At 46.0% G+C, this 15884-nt stretch overlaps 1 protein-coding gene across 3 annotated transcripts in view; it reads right to left on the bottom strand.

Moving 5' to 3' along the window:
- CCND3 (cyclin D3) overlaps positions 1-15884 on the bottom strand; it is a 94442-nt gene that overhangs the window by 12891 nt on the left and 65667 nt on the right. Inside the window, exon 1 of one of the 3 annotated variants that reach the window (XM_040249705.1) lies at positions 4271-4436. The exons of the other annotated variants lie outside the window; for them this stretch is intronic. The gene's annotated coding sequence lies outside the window, so the exon portion shown is untranslated. Of the gene's footprint in view, positions 1-4270; positions 4437-15884 lie in introns of those variants that run through there. 3 annotated transcript variants of the gene reach the window in all.

Here is a 15884-nt window from a genome sequence, read left to right as displayed (position 1 = left end):
CCTCTTTTCTTCTCTTCCTCTGCTACCTCCTTGGTCCAAATTCAGTTCTTCCTTGTCCTGACTGGTCTCCCACATCCAAAGCATTACTCATTTCTGGTTGGTTCTATGTCCAAAATACATCTCCTTGCCTTTTCTCTATTTCCGCTTCTCCCACCCTGGTTTAAGCAGCATGATCTGTTGCCTGGATTGGGATGGTGGCTCCTAAGGGGCATCCCTGGTCCACCCTTGCCCCCTCCAGTCTAGTCTCAACCCCCAGGGCTCTCCATTCACTCACATAATTGTCTCCACTCACCCTGCTCTGGCCACACTGGTCTCCTTATTGCTCCCGGACCATACCAGGCATACATGTTCCCTTTGTAGTTGCTGTTCCATCTGCCTGGCATGTTCTGCCCCCAGTGACCCCATGGCCCTGCCTTTGGGCTTTGACTAAAGTCACATTTCTCCTACAGCCTTTCCTGGCCATCCTACTCCAACCCTGATTGCCCCTGGGCCCCTTCACTGCTCGATTTTTCTGCTTACCACTAATCACTGACATACACCACACCTTACCTCCATGTTCTGTTTGTAGTTTGTCTACTCTACCCCACTGAAACAGAATGGTGCCTGGTTCATAGCAAGTGTTTAAACATTTTATTTTTCTGCCTGAATAAATGAATGCATGAATGAGACAAATTGGATGTGAGAAAAACACCAGCACAATCGCACGGTTGAAGGCTGCTGCGTATGGAGGCAGGTCTGGAATTAAGCACCACCAGCACTTCCAGCTTTCCTGGATGGTGGTGGGCACAGTGGGTCCTGACAACGGAAAGAGCCATCAGGCAAAGTCACAAGGCTGGGGGCTTGGACGGGGGGGACTGCTGTACCCTAAAATGTGAGGTCCACGGGCATCGAGGTGGAGAGCAGCTGCAGATGCTACCTCATCAGAGAGGGGATTCGAATGCAGTTGGGCACCAGAGCACGAGTTATAATCCTGAGTAAATGTATTTTTAACAGTTTTGTGCTCATTCGAAAGTTGTGTGTGCACCAGAACATCAAAGCTGGGCCTTCATCAAGCCTCCTTTTTAAGATACATTTATTTAATGAAAAACTATTAATTTGGAAAATACGAAGTAGGATGTGGCGGTTGTGAGGGCACCATGTGAATGATAGACAACTGGGAATTCACGGAAGAGGAAGAAAACAGCATATTTTGGTAATTCCCCAGCAGTCCAGTGGTTGGGACTCTTTGCTTTCACTGCAGGAGGCGTGGGTTTGATCCCTGGTTAGAGGAAATAAGATCCCACATGCCCCATGGTCTGGCAAAAAAAAAAAAAAAAGGCAGAATTTTGAACCCAAAGACCTCAATTTAAGTCTCAAGACCTGGTTCTGTGCCAGCTATAAACCCAGCAAGTGCTTTAATTCTGGGAGCTTATTTCCCCATCTATAAAAGGGGATAACAAGAGCCCAAACTGCTTAGGGGATGGTTCTAAGACTAGATGAAATAAGGCACTGGTTAAAAAACACTAAGTTGGGACTTCCCTGGTGGTCCAGTGGTTAAGGCTTTGAGTTCTCAATGCAGGGGACCCAGGTTTGAGCCCTGGTCAGGGAACTAGATTCCACATGCCCCAACTAAAACTTCTGCATGCCACAACTAAGACCTGGTACATCCAAATAAATAAATACTAAAAAAAAAAAAAAAAACCCACTAAGTAAACTGTGAAGTGCTAGGCAAATCTAAGGGGTGATTTGAAGAAATATCATGGAGAACCAGTAGGGATGGGGGATCCTACCCTGCCCTTCTTTGTGTGACCCCCAAAGCCCCCACTATCGCCACCCCAACTTCAGCCTTGCAAACAGAACCCAGATTTTGTTGTGATATCAGATGACTTTTTAGGAGAGGCTGGATACTCCTCTGTCTCAGAGGTTAAACCTAAATTATTCTAAACCAAATCAAGACAATTCCATAGCTGGTTTAGGAATGGGTAGTTGTCATAATCTGGCCATAAGGTGTGAAATAAGTCTGCTGCTGCTAAGTCGCTTCAGTCGTGTCCGACTCTGTGCGACCCCATAGACGGCAGCCTGCTAAGGGGCTTCAATAAATGCAGCGCAAAAGAAAAAGACTCATTTCTGCCTTATGTGAGAATGGAGTAAGATATGCTAAAATTTATTGGATGCTTACTATGATTCTAAGCAGAGAAAGCAATGGCACCCCACTCCAATACTCTTGCCTGGAAAATCCTATGGATGGAGGAGCCTAGTAGGCTGTAGTCCATGGGGTCGCTAAGTCGGACACGACTGAGCAACTTCACTTTCACTTTTCACTTTCATGCATTGGAGAAGGAGATGGCAACCCACTCCAGTGTTCTTGCCTGGAGGATCCCAGGGACGGGGGGTGGAGCTGGGATCCCTGGTGGGCTGCCGTCTCTGGGGTCACACAGAGTCGGACACGACTGAAGTGACTTAGCAACAATGATTCTAAGTGCATAATTCTAAGAGTTTAAAAAACTAATTCATTTAATCCATATAATATTAAACTTCTGAGGTAACGGACTATTACCATAGCATATGACAGATAGGTTAAGCAATTTACCCAGTATCAGATACCTATGGGATCTGAAACCTGGTTTGGCTACAGAATCCACACCCTTAGCCATGTTGCTGTGATGTCCAGAGCAGCTGCAGCCATCTTGCAACAATGAGGGAAGAAGCTGACACCTGAGAATGACAGCTGAAAGATCAGAATGAATTTCTCTCCCTAGTGTTGTTGCACTGCTGATTTAACCAATCTTGGCACCACCTACCACTGGGCTTTTTGTGATGCGTGAGATAGTAAATCTTCCTCATTGTTTAAGCAACTTTCACTCCCAAAATAAAAGTTCCTTTCTCTACTCTCATCCACACGATAGGACACCCTTCAATAGCAAATAGGCAAAGAGCTCCACCAAACATTCAAGAAAACAGTCATTTCAATACAAATTCTTTCAGAGAATATAAAAAGAGGGTTCACATCTCAACTCATTTTTAGTATAATTTTGATTCCAACAAGCACAATATGAGAAAAGACAATTACACTTATGAACATGAATGTAAAATCCTAAGCAAGACATTAGCAAATATAAAAAGGGTGATATGTTATTGACTTTATACAAAAAAATGCATAGTTTATTTTGAATAGAACCATTATATTTTATCATGCTAAAAGATCAAAGGGGAAACAAAACATATGATCATATCAACAGATGCCAAAGAAGTTTTTTATAAAATTCAACATCCATTTACAATAAGAAAAAACTCTTGTCAAAGTAGGGATAGATGGAAACTTTTCTAGTCTGATATAGAGCATATATAAAATCCTACAGTAAACATTTAGTAGTGATGCACTGAAAGTAAACTAGGCAAAGTGCCAAGGATGCCAAGCCACTGGATGGAACTCTGAAGGCTTTAGCAGAGGCTGAAAAAGACCAAAGGTTACTGGTTCCTTCTCCGTGGCCATCCTTTGTTTTCAAAGCCACCTGTACCCAATGTTCTCAAAGTAGACCATCATCTTCCCACCCCTCTCGTACATTTTTTAAAGGTATCAGTTGTCTCTTTTAATTAATTAATTAATTAATTCAGGCCACACGGTGTGGCATGTGGGATCTCAGTTCCCTGACCAGGAATCAAACTTGCACCCCCTCCACTGGTAGTGCAGAATCTTAACCACTGGACTGCCAGGGAAGTCCCCTTAACTTGTACATTTTTTTAAATGAATAGTATCATCTTTCTTCAGAGTCCTCAGACTTTAAGCTCTAGTGCCATCTTAGGTTTCTTTCTTTATTGGGTTTCCTGTACCCAGTTAGTTCCCTGGGCCAATAAAACCATTCCCTGAAGCTCACTTAGATCCCACTATTCCTAAACCTCTGGTAGGATTTTGGCAAATTTCTCAAAATTTGCCACTAGTGGTCCAGTGGTTGAGAATCTGCCTGCCAATGCAAGGGACATGAGTTCGATCCCAGGGTCAGAAAGATCCCACAGGCCTCGAGGCAGCTATGCCCTGCGCCACAACTACCAAGCCTAACAGTGTTCTAGAGCCTAACAGCCGCAACTGTGGAGCCCAGGTGCCACACCTCCAGAAGCTTGAGTGCCCTAGAATGTGTGCTCCTCCGAAACAAGAGAAGACCACCACAGTGAGATGCCCGTGCATCACAACTGGCGAACAGCTCCTGCTCTCAACTAGAGAAAGCCCGCTCCCAGCAACAAAGGCCCAGCAGAGCCAATAAATTAATTGACTAATTAAAAAAAAAGACTTCACCTTCCAATGCAGGGGGTGCCGGTCTGATTCCTGGTTGGGGAGCTAAGATGCCACATGCCTCAGGGCCAAAAGTCTAAAGCCTAAAACAGAAGCAGCACTGTAAAAAATTCCATAAAGACTTTAAACATGGTCCACATCCAAAAAAAAAAAACACCAAAGCAAACCCCCTTCACAGCAGAGAGAATTCATCTCTCTGAAGAATCCGTTTGCGTAATCTAAAATTGCTTTCTGCAAACCTGAAAGTCTAATGCATGCATGCTCAGTTGCTCAGTCATGTCTGATTCTTTGCCACCCCATGGACTGTAGCCTGTCAGGCTCCTCTATGCATGCGATTGTCCAGGCAAGAATATTGGAGCAGGTTGCCATTTCCTCCTCCAGAGGAACTTCCTGACCTAGAGATCGAACCTGAGTCTCAAGTCTCCTGCATTGGCAGGTGGATTCTTTACCACTGAGCCACCAGGAAAGCCCAAAGTCTAATACGCTGTCTTTAAAATGTATGTACATTGGCATGAGCTCCATAATACAGTCATAATTGCTAAAATATAAAAATAATGGTTTAAATTATCAATGGTTGAGGAAAACGAAACTCCATGGAAGCGATACACATCATAAAACTGACCCCAAAGGAGTTTCAAAGCCTCTTCTGAAAGGCTAGGGCTACATTACAATTACAGAAGCCTCCCTCAGAGGCTCTAGGTCTTCACCCTGCTTCCAGATAGATTCAGGATCCATGGCCCAGAGCCATCAGATTAATCTCTCACAAACACACCTTTCATCTCCAGTCCAAGGAGCTGCTTATCAGTCAAATTTAAAAGTCAACCAGCCTGTCATTTAAAGTTCTTCAAGAGTGCCAAGGCACCCTATCCCATTTTATCTTAGCTGGAGCACTCCAGTCCACCTCAGAGCCTTATCACCCAACACTGGCATCCTGCTCCTTCCTTCAAATCTACCTCTTTACTTTAAGGCCTAGCTCCTGGCCCACCAATTCCAGGAACTTCCAAGGTTGTAAGATTGAAAGATTCACAGGAATTTTGAGCCAAAAAGGTTGATGACACCCAGGCATACAACCAGTATGACACCCAGGCATACAACCAGTAAAAGGGTGTTACAACTGCAGCCATGAAATTAAAAGATGCTTGTTCCTTGGAAGAAAAGCTTGACAAACCTAGACAGCATATGAAAAATCAGAGACATCATTTTGCCGACAAAGTCAAAGCTATGGTTTTTCCAGTAGTCATGTATGGATGTGAAAGTTGGACTATAAAGAAAGCTGAGCGCTGAAGAACTGATGCTTTTGAACTGTGGTGCAGAAGACTCTTGAGAGTCCCTTGGACAACAAGATCAGACCAGTCAATCCTAAAGGAAATCGGTCCTAAATATTCATCGGAAGGACTGATGCTGAACTTAAAGCTCCAATACTTTGCCAACCTGATGTAAGAACTGACTCATTGGAAAAGACCCTGATGCTGGGTAAGATTGAAGGCAGGAAGAGAAGGGGACAGCAGAGGATGAGATGGTTGGATGGCATCACGGACTCGATGGACATGAGTTTGAACAAGCTCTGGGAGCTGGTGATTAACAGGGAAGCCTGGTGCGCTGCAGTCCATGGGGTTGGAAAAGAGTTGGACATGACTGAGCGACTGAACTGAACAAACTGTGCTCACTGTATTCCCCAAAGATTGGAAACTCCTGGAAGTAGGTATCAGATTTATTCCTAAAGTTTGTTAACCTCCTATAGTATAAAAACATGGCTGTGGTTCCAGACTTCCTGCTCAGGCAACTCCCCTGTGTGGAAGGCCTTTCCTCCACCTCTTGTCAGTCATTTAAACTGGCAAAATCCAGTTTAAGATTCCAAAATCAATGACCTCAGGTATGCAGATGACACCAGCCTTATGGCTGAAAGTGAAGAGGAACTGAGAAGCCTCTTGATGAAGGTGAAAGAGGAAAGTGAAAAAGCTGGCTTAAAACTCAACATTCAAAAAACTAAGATCATGGCATCCAGTCCCATCACTTCATGACAAACAGATGGGGAAACAATGGAAACAGTGACAGACTTTATTTTCTTGGGCTCCAAAGTCACTGCAGATGGTGACCACAGCCATGAAATAAAAGATGCTTGCTCCTTGGAAAGAAAGCTATGACCAACTTAGACAGCATATTAAAAACCAGAGACATTACTTTGCTGACAAAGGTCCATCTAGTCAAAGCTATGGTTTTTCCAGTAGTCATGTGTGGATGTGAGAGTTGGACTAGAAAGAAGGCTGAGTGCCAAAGAACTGATGCTTTTGAACTGTGGTGTTAGAGAAGACTTTTGAGAGTCCCTTGGACTGCAAGGAGATCAAGCCAGTCAATCCTAAACGAAATCAGTCCTGAATATTCATCGGAAGGACTGATGCTGAAGCTGAAGCTCCAATACTTTGGCCACCTGATACGAACAGCTGACTCACTGGAAAAGATTGATGCTGGGAAAACTGAGGGCGGGAGGAGAAGGGGGCAACAGAGGATGAGAGGGTTGGATGGCATCACCTACTCACTGGACACGGGTTTGAGCAAACTCCGGGAGATAATGAAGGAGAGGGAACTGGTGTGCCGCAGTTCACGGGGTCACAAAGAGTCAGATACGACTAAGTGATTAAACAAGGGTTGTTAGTGAGCAGAGAAGATCCATACTTCCCCCAAACACACAAATCCAAGCCAGCTGACTTTTCATTTTTTAAAATACTATTTATTTATTTGGCTGTGTCGAATTATAGTGTGGCATGCAGGATCTAGTTTCCTGACAAGGTATGGAACCCGGGTACCCTGATTGGGAGCTCGTAGTCTCAGCCACTGGACCATCAGGGAAGTCCCCAGGTGACCTTTTCTTCCTTTTTTTTTTTTTAAAAAACATTTCCTCCAAGAGTGTTTGTATCATTTATTGTCTTATTCATTCATTTATTCCACAGATCTTCACTGACACCGGATCAAATGCCAAGAACCTCCTAAGGCCATGACCAATACAAGAACAAATAAAAGACAGCTCTTTTCTCTTAAAGGGAACACAATCTCCTGGGGGAAACAAAATGTACTTTGCTTTCCTTCTTAATAATTTACCTTTACTTGATTCTTTAACTGACTCAAGTATGTGGCTTTGGGGGCTTTGACTCATCGTGTGGCCTGAAAGTTCTCTGAAATCAGGAATTGAATCTTCTAAATTTTTTTGTATCTAAGTAGACTATGTTCCAGTTAGTAGCATTTGTCCTAGTATAATTATAAATGGTGCACCCTTTCACTCTCAAAAGTGTCCCAGATTGGAATAACAAGTGTTGCTGAGGATATGGAGAAAGTGGAGCCCTCCTACACTGACTGCTATGGGAATACAAAATGGTGAAGCTACTTTGGAAAACAACTTGGCAGTTCCTCAAATGTTAAACAGACAGTTACCATATAACCTAGTGATTTCACTCCTAGGTAGATGCCCAAGAAAAAACCATACATCTACACAAAAACTTGAATACAAATTTCAGAGCATTATTATTATTCATGACAGCCAAAAAATGTAAGCAATCAAATGTCCATCAACATATGAACAAATATAATGGATCACATTTAAGAATGGTCTAATGAGTAGTATTCAGACAATGGAAGATCACTGAGACATTCATAAAAAGGAATGAAGGGACCTCCTTGGTGGGCCAGTGGTTAAGAAGCCAGCTTCCACTGCAGGGGGCGAGGGCTGGAGAACTAAGATCTTAGATGCCCTGCAGCATGGCCAAAAAATAAATAAATAAAAAATAACATAACATAAAAAGGAATAAAGCACTGATGCATAGTACAACATGAATGAACTCTGAAAGCATTATGGTAAGAGAAGGAAGCCAACCAAAAGCCCCATGCATAGTATGATTCCATTTATATGAATTGTTCAGAATAGGCAAATCTATGGAGGCAGAAAATAGATCAGTGGTCAGCCTAGGTCTGGGGTGGTGGTGCCTGACTGCTAATGGGTACTGCATTTCTTTTGGGGATGATGAAAATATTCTAAAATTAGATTATAGTGATGATTGCACAAGTCTATAAATATCCTAAAAACCACTGAGGTGTGCACTTTATATAGGTGAATTCTATGATATGAAAATTATATCTCAATAAAACTTTTTAAAAAGCATTCTAGACTTCCCTGGTGGTCCACTAGCTAAGACTCTGTGCTCCCAATGCAAGGGGACCGGATTCGATTCCTGGTCAGGGAATTATATCCCACATGTGCAACTAAGAGCTTGCATTCTGCAATTAAAAGATCCCACATACTGTAATGAAGACTGAAGATCCCACGTGCTGCAACTAAACCCTGCAACAGCCCCCCAAAATAAATGGATACCAAAAAAAAGGTGTTTCCAATTGGATAATAAATTATATGGTCACCTTTTATCTAGGGAGGCCTTAGCATGAATTATTGAGAGCACAGGTCTTTTGAGTTAGACCTGAGCCTGAATCCCACCTCTGCCACTTGTTATGTGTCCTGGGAGAAAGCCTCGGAGACTTGTTGTAATGTAAATAAGGTTATGCATGAAGAGGGCTGGGAGCCTCCCAATCCCATGTTCAAAGTCCTCAACTTCTAGTGGCTATTGACACAGGAAAATCTGATCTAGAATGGATGGAGGGACCGATGGGTGGAGCAAGCCTGAAGCAACTCAAAATTCAGGGGACTCATCCCACAAATGGTATGTTCTTAAAAAGGAACTCAAGGAGAATCAGCAGACTGGGTTCCCCGCTGCCATCCATTCTGCTTGGTTATTCTGCCCGCACATCTGGTGCTCTATAGGGTGCAAAGCCCTGGGCTGAGCTTCCTGGAGAATAATGGGGGAGAGGTCAGGATCTCCACTTTCAGGAGCTTCTCCCCCCACCCCCCCACTCCCCCCACCTGCCCCCCACCCCCACCCCAGCAGTAGGAAGCTGGGTGTGTGCAGAGGAGGAGGCAACCTGCACAGAGGCCATGTAAATAACCCCAGGCTGACCAGAAGCACCGCTGGCTGGTCTGAGTGTCTCTAAGCAGATAACCCAGACTTAGTCAACTGTGTGCCCTCCATTAAATGTGTCCTCCATCACCTATCATCGGGCACTGAGGTGTGTCAAACAGTCCCAGGGATGCCTTAATCAAAACACTCATCCACAGTCCCCCACCCCTCTTTCACCTGCCTCTGGAAGTACAAACATCTTCCAGGCCTTAAGGCCCTGGTTTTCTCTTCTCACCTAGCACACCTCTTAGACCTCACTCCATTCCTTCAGCCTCAGTTCTCACGCTTCTCCAGCTCTAACCTCCATCCCAAACTCCCAACCCACACCCTCTACCCGATGTCACAGAGACACCTCAAGCACAAGATGCTCAAAACCTGTCCTCAGTGAACCATGATCCACTGTTTCACCACGTGGATAAAACGTGGACAGTATTCTTTGTCAGCTCCTCTGGCTCAGGCTCCACATCAACCTACAAGCCGATCCTGTTACCTCTTCTTCCAACCGTCTCTGGAATCTAGTCCCTCCGCTCTAGCCTCCAGCACTCTTGCTGAAGCTGGGCACTCCTGCCGTGCTCTCTTCCCACAGTCCTCCCGCCTCCATTCACCCTCTCAGCCTGAGTTCCCAGGATTGCCCAAGTATTCTTTCAAAACTTCAGGAATGCACACACATTTCCTTTACTTCTTTAAACCTTAAAATCTCTATGTCTACAGGGCAAAATCCAGATCTCTTATCTGAAATGCACACGCAAAGTCATCCATTTAAAAAAAAAAAGGTTGCCATGATCTACCCAAAATTCTCTCTCCAGTCTTATCTCCCCAACAACACGTTCCACCCACTCCCACTTATACTCCTGGGCCACTGAAGGGTCCAACATGGATGTTTCTGCTCAGCTCATACACTTCTTTCTGTCTAAAACCCCATTTCCCCACCGCTCTTAAAATGCTCCATGTCCTTTGAGGCCAGCTCATACACCACCTCTGCAGAGACACTCACTTCAGTTCTTCTGCTGAAGTCTGAAAGGAGCTGTGGAATGAGATACAGAGGCCACTCTGACCACTGACCAGCTAAGGGGAGTTTGCCTTTGCCAAGCCACCATAATCCAGGGTCTGGTCCTCAAACTTTGCAGGAAAAAGCGTTATTCTTATTATTATTTACTTGGCTGTGTCAGGTATTAGCTTCAGTTTCCTAGATTTGGTGCAAGATCTTTTAGCTGGGGCAGATGGGAATTAGTTCCCTGACCAGGGACTGAACCCGGGCCTCCTGCATTGGGAGTTCGGTGTCTCAGCCACTGGACCACCAGGGAAGTGTCCGAGAAAGTGTGCTTTTTGAAGCTGTCGGGGGAGGAGACACAACTGCACTGTCTCCAGTAAATACCAGGGAAAGAAACGGATGGACCAGAGAAACAGAGGCGCAGATGAGTAACAGCCGATCTGCCCATGCTGTACTTGACGTGGGAAGTCAGACTCCAGCCAGGGTGTGTCACGGTGAACGGAGCAGCCCGCCCTCAGCCAAGGCGCCCACTGTCCCTCCAAAAGACCATGTAGAGTAATGGCCCAGAGTGAGAGTCAGGAGTTACTGAACTGGGGTTGAAGACCCAGCTCGGCCACTTACTCTGTGATTCTGGATGACTTAACCTAGACTCTTGGCTTCCTCATCAGTCCAAAGGGCCTAGGGATCCCTTTGTCCTGGCTATTCCATCTGCCTGGACCACCCTTCCCCTAGATTCCCTCACAGTTCCCTTCCCCCTTGTCTCAAGTCTCTGCTCACTGTTCACCTTCTCAGAGACATTTCCTGACCTTTCTAGATAAACAGGAATCCCTTTTCTCACCCCAGGCATTCCTAGCCTCCTAACCCTGCCACATCCGGGCACCAGGGCTGGACCAGAGGAAAGTGCTCAACAAATGTAACAGAATGGATGAAAGAAGCATATAGACCTCAGAGAGGCCTGAGGATGTAAGGTGTACAGACCTGAGCATGGCCCACACCAAGCAGTGTCACACTTTATGAGGAGAGCCTCCAACTGCCATGTACCCGGTACCCAGAGATGCTGAAGGGGAATTGGGGGCTCAGAGTCTTGTTGGAAAAACAGACGGAAACCTCAGGAGAAGCGCGCCTGCTCCAGCCTCTGTGTGTGTGTGTGTGTGTGTGTGTGTGTGTGTGTGTGTGTCTGTGTGTGTCTGTGTGTGTGTGTGTGTGTGTCTGTGTGTGTGTCTGTGTGTGTGTGTGTGTCTGTGTGTGTGTGTGTCTGTGTGTGTGTGTGTGTGTGTCTGTGTGTGTGTGTGTGTGTGTGTGTGTGTGTGTGTGTGTGTGTGTGTCTATGTGCGGTCTTCCAGCAAAGACTTAGTGATGCTTAGTGAGGTGTGAGAAACTGGAATACTTGGTATGTGGTTCAGCACAGCCAGGGCCCAAGACAGGATGGCAGCAGGAACAGAGGCCAGACAGAAAGCAGGGCTGACCATGTCGGGCCTTATGGCTGCAGCAGTATCTGAGTTGTGCTCCAAAGGCAATGGAAAGCTATTAAAGGGTTTTCATCTGGACTAGAGCCTGAGTCAGAGAAGGCAATGGCATCCCACTCCAGTACTCTTGCCTGGAAAATCCCATGGATGGAGAAGCCTGGTAGGCTGCAGTCCATGGGGTTGCTGAGGGTTGGACACGACTGAGTGACTTCACTTTGACTTTTCACTTTCGTGCACTGGAGAAGGAAATGGCAACCCACTCCCGTGTTCTTACCTGGAGAACCCCAGGGACGGGGGAGCCTGGTGGGCTGCCGTCTAGGGGGTCGCACAGAGTCGGACACGACTGAAGTGACTTAGCATAGCATAGCATAGAGCCTGAGTACAGAAGCATTCGGAGTTTGGGAAGGAGCGAGCTGAGTGAACAGTTAAAAGGTTCTTGTAATAACTTAGTGAGAAATTGCAAGGACAGCTTATGATAACAGAAGAAATGCAGGAGACAGAAACACTAAAAGTCAGTGGCCATTTGGGTGGTGGCCGGGGAAATAGTCCAGGCTGACCATCCGGAATCTGGCTTTGACAATTTGATGAAAGGTGTTTCTGTTTCTTCCGATTAGGAATCTACGTGGAAGAACAGATTTAGAGGGAAAGACCCTTTGAAGTCTCCATATTCACATAAAGTCCCACACTGGCCGGATATAATAGATGCCCTTTACAGAGTTCTTACTGTGTGCCTGGAATACCTATTTTCATTCTCACAACAATCATTTAAGATAGGTGTTACGATCCCATTTCACAGGTAAAGAGACTGAGATTAAAAAATAAAATAACTTCTAAGGTCCACAGCCAAGATGGACCCAGCTAGACTGTGAACTCTGGTCCTAGCTGACAATGCCCTCCTCTCTCCTCAACCCTGACCTTGATGTCTTGAGTCTGGACATCAGGGATACAAAACTCTGAAGTCCTCAGCACAGGCAGCCCAACTCCGGACTGGAAGCTGCCACCGAGGAAACCTGGTGGATTGGAATGCAGAGATATGCCACACTCAAGGGGTAAGCAGAGAAAGAGGAGCTTCCGAAGGAAATTAACAGCCAGAGAGGTGGGGAGAGAAGGAAAAAAGAAGCAAAGAGCTGATGCTGGGGACTTCCCTGGTGGTCCAATGGCTAAGACTCCCAGTGCAGGGGGCTCAGGTTCGATCCTTGGTCTTGGAACTAGATCCCACATGCCGCAGCTAAAGATTCCACGTGCCACAACTAAGACCCGGTGCAAATAAATAAACACGTAAAGAAAGCTGACACCAGATCAGAATGCTCCCAGAGGTCAGCAGGGGTGGGTCCTCTCCCTCAGCCCAAGCAGCACCCCCAGCCCCACTGACGCATTCTTTTTGTAGATATGTTAATAGAGGCCAAGGGTTAAGGGCAAGACTTCCTTGGCTCCCTAAGCCTCTGGATCTCTTTAAATCAGTTTGCATATCTCTTCCAACCCATCATGTATGGATTTTACAGTTTACATCAGAGCAGAGGATCTTAATGTCAATTCCTGGGAAGTTTCTCCTAGGTGGACCTTCTGCAGTGAGAGGGGAGCTGCTGCATAGCACAGGGAGCTCATCTCTGTGCTCTGTGATGACCTGGAGGGGTGGTGGGATAGGGTGGGATGGGGTCGGGGGGAGGTGGTTCAAAAAGGAGGGGATATATGTATATATACATAACTGACTCATTTGGTTGTACAGCAGAAACTAACACAATACTATAAAGCAACTATACCTCAATTTATAATATATATAAATATTTATATTAGGCCTTTTGACTCAGACCTAGATTTAAATAGAAGCTCTTCTGTATGATCTTGACCCTCCCCCAGTATTCTTACCTATAAAATGGGGATAATATAAGCTGCTCGCAGGGGTGGTTCTGAGACAGGGCAATGCATCTCTGATGTCCAGTTTATAGTATATGTTGTCATTATTTCATTGTCTCCGATTACTGCTTGGCCTCACACCTGATCACCTGGGGAGCTTGAGAAAAATTCTTTTTTTTTTTTTGGCCACTCTGCACAGCTTGTTGGGATCTCAGTTCCCTGACTGGAGGCTGAACCCAGGCCACAGGAGTGAAAGTGCCGAACCCCAACCACTCACTGGACTGTCAGGGAAGTCCCAAGCTTGTTAAGAACTCTGATACCCCTGCTCCACTCCAAGACCTAGAGACCGGCATCTCTAGGCCTGGGGCCCAGGTTTGTATGCTTATCCACAGGTAGTTATAAAACACCTCCCGGGCTGAGAGCCACAAGTCCCCCCTTCACCCAGGAATCACTCTCTTCGAAATGGCAACCCACTCCAGTATTCTTGCCTGGAGAATCCCATGGACGGAGGAGCTTGGTGGGCTACAGTCCACAGGTCGCAAAGAGTCGGACACGACTGAGCGACTTCACTTTCCCCTGATGCCCACATACCTCCGCACTGAATTTCTCAGTCGATCCGGGAAGTATCCCTTAGAAAGTAGGTCTCCCAAGATTGGACATTCTCAGAAGAGGGCTACCCCCTCCTAGGATGAATGTGGTTATTCCCAAACCAACAATCCACTGAGTCATGCCTCTCACCCATTTACAAGAATCTCATTTTCAGAGGTCACCTCGGAGCTTTCTAATGTATTCACATATTCCCTCATTTACTGTCGCCCCCTTGAGCTCTCCGCATTAGTCGCTCAGCCGTGTCTGACTCTTTGCGACCCCACGGACTGTAACCTGCCAGGCTCCTCCGTCCATGGAATTCTCCAGGCAAGAACACTGGAGCGGGTGGCCATTCCCTTCTCCAGGGGATCTTCCTGACTCAGGGACGGAACAGAGTTCACACACATCTGGGGTGAGATTAGAACCAATGCGAAGAAAAGACATTTAGCAGGAGTTTATCCATGTCTCCTCCCGATATTCATATCTGCTTTGTAATTCATAATAACAACAGTTATATATACTGTATGTCAAGGGTGGTTCTAAATGTTTTACATAAATTAATTATCTTAATTCTCAAATTTAGTGTTATCCTCACTTTACAAAGCAGGAAACTGAGGCATTGAGAAGTGAAATGACTTGCCCAAGGTCACGCAGCTAGTAAGAGGATGCCAAATTTCAACCCAAGGAATCTGCATCTAGGATCTGGATTTAATGATTCAAGGACAAGTTAAGGAGACTTGGACTGGACAAGCCCCCTGCAGCCTCAAACCAGAGACCACAGAAGAAGAAGAACTGACCTTGTCCTCAGGCCTGGGGAGAAGGCAGGAGGAGGAGGGGTGAGTCCCAGGAAATCAGACCAGGGGGGTCACAGCTGACCGCAGGCCGAAGGCTTCCTGGATTCCCTGGCAGAGGAATGAGCAACATGGAAAAGACATTCCTCCAGGAAAAGACAACATTTTTGAGGGTTTTTCGGCCTCATCTCTGATTTCAGACCCATGGTTTCTTTGCTGAGTCATGGAGGACATTGAAAGGGGTGGGGCGGTGGTGAAGTAGCATGTCCCCTCTCCCACGGCCGGACTGGCCAGGGGCCTCCTGGGCAGCCCAACTCCCTGCCCCTGGAAGGCTGACACCACCCAGCACCTGTTCTAAAAATAGTTCACCAGGAGGAAGTAGCTGCTATGCTGTTCTTCTTCGTCTTCCCCTGAGTCTCTTCAGTGAATAAATTAAAACACGTATGAATGCTTGAATGAATAATCAAGTAAGTAAGTAACATTTACTGATCCCCTACTGAAAGCCTTGGAATCAGACACTCCTTGGTTTCCAGCTCTGCCACATGACCCTAGACAGGTGATGGAGCCTCAGTTTCTTCATGCATAAAATGGGTATTTGGGGACTTCCCTGGTGGTCCACTGGTGACTCGGAGCTCCCAATGCACAGGTCCTGGGTTCGATCCCTGGTGGGGAAACTAGATCCCACAGGCTGCAACTAAGATCCAGTGCAGCCAAATAAATAACTAAAAACGTATTTTAAACGGGGGTTATTTGTTTCAGCCTACAAGCTTAAGAAGAAGGCCATGGGAGGTAAGACAGGCAAAACTCTTGGCACCCAGTGGACATCCCATTATGGTAACTCTTGTGTGCCAGGCACTGAGAGGGGTTGGAAATCAAAGAGGAATACCCCACAACCCTCTAGTTGGTGGCCTGTGGGAAGGGAAATAGAAA

The sequence above is a fragment of the Oryx dammah genome, unplaced genomic scaffold (genome assembly GCF_014754425.2).
Source record: "Oryx dammah isolate SB20612 unplaced genomic scaffold, SCBI_Odam_1.1 HiC_scaffold_11, whole genome shotgun sequence".
In the NCBI taxonomy this organism is placed as follows: domain Eukaryota; kingdom Metazoa; phylum Chordata; class Mammalia; order Artiodactyla; family Bovidae; genus Oryx; species Oryx dammah.
This window is presented reverse-complemented; position numbering and strand designations above follow the sequence as displayed.